General features: G+C 39.0%; 2 pseudogenes; both read right to left on the reverse strand.

Moving 5' to 3' along the window:
• Window positions 1–823: 823 nt before the first annotated feature.
• On the reverse strand, window positions 824–946 carry LOC126014900 (uncharacterized; annotated as a pseudogene).
• Window positions 947–5,554: 4,608 nt separating this feature from the next.
• Window positions 5,555–5,630, reverse strand: LOC126014840 (uncharacterized; annotated as a pseudogene).
• Between the last annotated feature and the right edge of the window lie 982 nt (window positions 5,631–6,612).

Consider the following 6,612-nt stretch of genomic DNA (forward strand, 5'->3'; position numbering starts at 1 on the left):
TCATCACTTACTACCAGGGAAATGCAAGTCAAAGCAACAATGAAGCATCACCTCGCATGTGTGAGCTTTTCATACATAAAAAAATACTGGAAACAAGTAGAGTTGTTGGAAATGAAGTAAACATGGAACCCTCCTTTCACTGTTCATGGGAATATCATTTGGTTCAAACTCTACAGATAACAGTATGGAGATTTTTAGAAGTGGAAGAAAATAAGTAGAGCACCTGCATTGTCCAGTAATTGCACTTCTTGTCATCTACCCCTGAATAACAAAAATACTAATCTGGAAATATATATACGGACACTATGTGCACTGCAGTGCTTAGTACAATTGCCAGTTATGGATAGATATCTCTACCACTCCTCTGCACCTCCAATGTACCCAAGGGGATACATTTTTTAATTTAAAAATAATTAAAAAAATAAGATATGTAACCCACTTTGGTCAAAATAAAAATTATTATAATAACAAAATAAATAAAGTTAGGGGCGGAGAGAAAACATGGAGGTAAGGCATTTGCCTTGCATGCAGAAGAACGGTGGTTCGAATCCTTGCATCCTGTATGGTCCCCTGAGCCTGCCAGGAATGATTTCTGATTACAGAGCCAGGAGTAACCCCTGAGTGCTGCTGGGTGTGACCCAAACACCCACAAAAACGTCAGACCTTGTAACCATGGTGTTTAAATAAAAATGGACAATGAAAAAAAAATAAAGTCATGACCCAAGGAATATTACAGTGGTAGTACTTTGCATGTGGCCAGCCTGGCTTTGATCCCCAGAATCTAAGATGGATCCCCAAGTGTTCCAAAAGTAATTTTTTTTTAAGCCTACAGCACCTGGTATTCCCAGGCGGTCGGTCTCCCATCCAAGCACTAACCAGGCCCGATCCTGCTTAGCTTCCGAGATCAGATGAGATCGGGCTTGTTCAGGGTGGTATGGCCGTAGACCAAAAGTAATTTCTGATCACACAGCCAGTAGTAACTAATGAGAAACCCCGGATATGGCCTCCAATCCAAAATAAAATAAATAAAGTCAAGATACTGAAGACATAGTACAGCAGATAAGGCACTTGCTTTGCATGCCACCTGTTCCAATAGATCCCTGGCATCACATATGGTTCTCTGAACACTGCCAAGCATTATTCCTGAGCAGTCTGGAGTAATTCCTGACACAGTAGAAGTATGCTTCCCAAACCAAAAATAAAGCCAAGTGTTCAAGAATCAAGGTATCAGGAGCCAGAAAATGGTGCTCCCAAGGGGTGCTCAAAAGGTAGGTGGATGGGTAAACTAGAGAGTCTCAGCCAAGCAGGCCTGTATTTCAATGCAAGTAAGCAAGGGTGCAATAGTGCTTGTGATGGTCCTTGAAGTGCCATAGATGCCTATAGATTTCTACTCTAGCTGTGCTGGAAGCCTCAAGGACAACTCTCAGCAGCACTTGGACTACGTCGTGCAGGAATTGAACCCATGGTAGATATGTGTCCTAACCTCTGTGCCTTTCGAATCTTCTGTTTCTTTTCTAGTTTGAAGGGAATGTAAGTGAGAATTGTTTCTCAGCAGAAAGGAGACTTGGTGAAAATGACCACAAAAATTAAGGGAAATAACACAGGGTATTTCTTTTATATCCGTTTAAGGTTTATGTCCTTTTTATCACTAATCACAAAAGTAATGCACACTTGATAGCAAAATTAGAATTACAGATGCTTATGTCTGTAGTTTTTCCTCAACCACCCACAAAACTATCAGCATAGCTTTAATCTGCCCAATATTTTCTGTAAGGAATGAATGGTAATGGTTTCCCTTTCTGTGTTTGTGCTTTTACTGCTAAAGGGAATCTTATTCTGGCTACTTTCTTCTGACTTAATGGTTCTCTTTTCACATCAGTGTACATGAATTTGTTCTCATTCTTTTGAAAGATTGCAGAAAATTTGCTTTGTAGCAGCATAATTTATTTAGTCATCATGCCCCAAAGAGGTATTTTTTCAAATGTTTGAAGGTATCTACCACATCAAAGCTGCAGAGAACATCTGTGCGCACATCTTTGTCCTCTGGAGGTTTCTTAAAAATCTTCTTAGAAGTAAAGGCAACTCCCTGGGTCAGTGGGTGTGTGCATTTTCAGTTTTGATAGTTTCCAGTTTGTTCTCCAAAACTAATACAACTTTATCTTATTACCAAAATTTTTAAGAATGTCTTTCTTCAGGCCTTTGGCATTATGGAGTGTTAAACCTCTCTCAACACTTCTTCATGTATTAGTGAAGGAATTTACTGGCGCAGAAATGCAAAGATATTGAGAAAATTTATTCTTCTAGGAAAACTGAAAAATGGATGCATCTGTTGAGACTGAAGAGAAGGAAGACAGGTGACTGCTTGCTGGGAAAAAAATCACCGAGTAACATAGAACAGGAGCTGACCCACAGTATCTACACAATTTTAAATTTTATAAAATACTAGGAAAAAATGAGTCTTGGGGCTGAATAGATAGTACAGGAGTTAAAATAATGTTTTGTGAAAGTCAATTTATATTATATTTTCAGTACCACTTCTGGTCCCTGAGCACTGCAAGGAGTAAGCTCTGAGTCATCACCAGATGTGATCCATAACATCAAATAAGTAAATAAATCTATGAAGTTAATCCCATTAAATTATATGGCTTCTCAGGTTTAGGAGCAAAAATAAATAAAAAAATGTCCAGATTGACTTTATCAGGTGAATTTATAACAGGGAGCTGAATTGTGAGAAAGAGATGGTCTTATGTTTGAGAGAGTCTAGACTTAAGGCCAAGAGAAGTGAGTCTAGAGGAAGGTCAGATAAAGCAGAAGAAAACAGAAAGTTTAGATTATCACAGTCATATCTAAGTAAGCGAGGAACTCATTGTGCCAGTGATAATCAGAGGGGACATGTTTCAGCAGAAATTTTTTGGCATGACAATGAGCAGCACTGACTGTGAAGAATTGTGAGGGCATTGTCAGAGTGAAATGGAGCAAAACTTGCTAGAGTAGCAGCTGAATCTGGTAGAATGAGGATGGAAGGGTGGAGCTGAATATCACAGGCATCAAGACCTGCACCTCAATGAGTCAATGATCTGGAGGTTGGTGGACAATGGCAGTGTAGGGGTAACTGGAATGAATAGCTCATAGAGGGAAAGTCAGTTGGTGAACAAGATGCAGGGATAAACTACCAGTCCCTTCCAGAGGTACATGTGCTAGGGAGTGGTGGAAAGAAGAAGACTTTTAGATGAGAGAAGAAAGAGGAGAAAATGAGAGAGCTGAGCATCTTAGAACATTGGGTAATAATAAAGATAGAATGTATGTTCTAGGAGGCACATAGGAAAATGCAATGGGTGCCTGTTGACTAGGGTTGCTAATAAGCACTTTGAGAAATCATAATGATCCCTTTTTGTTCTTTATTTTTCTGAAAAATAAAGTATACATGGTATTTGGGGGGGCACACCCAGAAGTTCTGGGGCTGACTCAGGCTCTCTACTCAAGAGTCATTCATAGAGGCTCAGAAGACCAGATGGGAGGTCTGGGATCAAAAATGGGCTGTCATGTGCAAGGCAAATGCCCCACCCTCTGTACTATCTCTCTGACAGTAATTATCTTGTGGGGACATTTGTTTTTGTTTGTAGGGTGGGTGACTATACTCAGCAGTTTTTAAGGGGGGTGGACTTCTGTGTTAATGCTTGGTAGCTGCTCCCAACAATAATTGTTGCTCCCACAGTAATTGTGGGATAGAGAATAATCTCCATCTTTCTTCATGAAACTCATCATGCACTCTAACAATTTGAGCCACTGCATTTGATCGATGTCTCAATATTGTCTGAACCTTGACCAGATACTATATATCTTTGTCTTGTTTCTGGGATAGAGAGGCATAATACCAAGAAGTAGTCAGATTCACTTATGGTGGATTTCAAAAAACTAGTGATAGAGTTCAAACCCAGTTGCCTTGCCCACTGTACTATTTCTCCAACTCTCTCCTTGTTTATTAATGTGTTAGGTGATTTTTATCCTTCTAAAGGTATTTTTCCTTTCTAAAAACTCATGCTTTTTTACCTGAGTTTTTAAGCAAAGGAAAATTTTTTTTGCAATATTTGTTCCTAAAGTAGGTGCTAGCCTATGTTTGGAATCAGTTTGGTTAACCTGAATATTGTGAGTTTTTTTTCATCCAAGAATATTTTTATTTATTTTCCTCCCAGGTAATTGAAAGTTTTTCTGGGTAGTGTACTCTAGATTGAAAGTTTCTTTCATTCAGTAGTTTGAATATATCATTCCACTATGTTTTTTGCCTGGAATGTCTCAAATGGAAAATCTTTTTCTTATGTTCTTTCCTTTCTAGTTGAGTGTTTCTTCTACCTTATTGCTTTAAAGAGTTCAGATCTCTCTTTTTTGCCATTTGAATTACTATATGTCTTGATGTTGTTCTGGTAGGTCCTATTATTTTTAACCCTTTTTTTCTCTTGGATTTGTATAGCAGTCTATTTCCATAGAGTGGGAAATTTCTCTGCTATTATCTCCCTCACTACTTGTTCTTCCTCTTTCCCCCTTTCCTCCTCTTTTGGTATTCCTATAATTCGGAGATTATTTCTTTTATCTTTGTACCTTACTTTTTCTTTCAATATTTTGTCTTTCATTTTCTTATCGACTTCTTTTTCACTGCTGGCTTGTAATTTGTCTTCATGTTTGTCATGATTCTCCACCTGTGTAATTCTGCTACTATGGCTTGCTAACATGCTTTTTACTTCCCTCAGTTCCATTTGTATGGATTCTCTCATCTTCTGAAAGAGTTCTTTGATTTGGTTAAATTTTTCAAATATATATGGTGTTTAAGTGGCAAGAAACAGTCTCTGACAGGAGAGGTCAGAGGGAAAGGAGACAAGAGGTTAGAGAGGAGACAGGAGAGGTCAGAAGAAAGAAACTAAAGTCAGAGAGAGGGAGGAGACAGGGAAGGTCAGAGGGATGGGAGAGGAAACAAGTGAGATCAGAATGGGGAGACAGGAGAGGTCCATCTATATATTTCTTAATTTTGCAGATTAGTTACTTCTTGATTTCTATTGCTAAGACATTAAGTATAGACTTTAGGTCCTCATCTATAAGGTTCATGCACTTTGGTGGAGATTGAAATTTGCCAGGATTTCTTTCCATATCCCCAACTGTAGGTATCTTCCTAAATTTACCATTGTTCTTTGCATTTGGTAGGTTGGAATGCTGGAGTTTCAGGCTGTTTAAAAAAGTGATATATTGGAGTTAGAGTGATATCACAGTGGTAAGGCATTTGCCTTGTACACAGCTGAGCTGGCACATGGGTTTGATCCATCCCATATGGTCCCCGAGCCTGCCAGGAGTGGTTTCTGAACACAGAACCAGGAGTAACCCCCCCGGAGCACCGCTGGGTGTGGCCCCGCCCCCCAAAGCCACACCCAGAATTGCTCAGGGGTTACTCCTGGCTGTCTGCTCAGAAACAGCTCCTGGCAGGCACGGGGGACCATATGGGACACCGGGATTCGAACCAACCACCTTTGGTCCTGGATCAGCTGCTTGCAAGGCAAACGCCGCTGTGCTATCTCTTCGGGTCCACCTCCTTTTTCTATACAGTCAGTGTAAAGAACACAGCCTGTGGTAAGCATTGGGAGGCCTTATCTTTTCTTTCTTATTTTTTTGATTTATATATAAAACCCTTCACCAGTGCAACATTCCCATCACCAATATCCCAAGTGTCCCTCCTCCTCACCCCACACTGACCTGTACTCTAGACAGGCTTTCTACTTCCCTCATTCAGTCACATTTTGTTATGATAGTTATCAGTGTAATTATTTCTGTGACTGCACCAAACAATCTCTGTGGTGAGCTTCATGTCGGGAGCTGGACCCTCCAGTCCTCCTCTATTTTGTCTCTGAGAATCATTACACAAATGTTTTTTCATTTTTCTCAAAACCCATAGATGAGGGAGACCATTCTGTGTTTATCTCTCTCCCTCTGACTTATTTCACTCAGCATAATAGATTCCATATACATCCATGTATAGGAAAATTTCATGACTCCATATCTCCTGATGGCTGAATGATATTCCATTGTATATATGTACCATAGTTTCTTTAGCCATTCATCTATTGAGTGGCATCTAGGCTGTTTCCAGAGTCTGGCTATTGTAAACAATGCTGCAATGAATATAGGTGTGAGGAAGGGATTTTTGTATTGTATTTTTGTTTTCCTAGGATATATCCCTAGGAGTGGTATAACTGAATCATATGGGAGCTCAACTTCCGGCTTTTGAAGAAATCTCCATATTGCTTTCCATAAAGGTTGGACTAGACAGCATAACCCACCAGCAGTGAATAAGAGTTCCTTTCTCTCCACATCCCCGCCAGCACTGCTTGTTCTCATTCTTTGTGTATTATCTAATATTATTTATCTAATATTTTATTTATATTTATTTAAATAAATTTACTTATTTATTTAAATAAAAACAATTTATTATTAAAACAAATTATTATTATTTATTATTAAAAATTAAAATAGTTTATTATTTATTATTATTAAAAATAAAAAATTGGGGCCTGAGAGATAGCACAGCAGTGTTTGCCTTGAAAGCAGCCAATCCAGGACCTAAGGTGGTTG

The sequence above is a fragment of the Suncus etruscus genome, chromosome 7 (assembly GCF_024139225.1).
Source record: "Suncus etruscus isolate mSunEtr1 chromosome 7, mSunEtr1.pri.cur, whole genome shotgun sequence".
NCBI lineage: Eukaryota > Metazoa > Chordata > Mammalia > Eulipotyphla > Soricidae > Suncus > Suncus etruscus.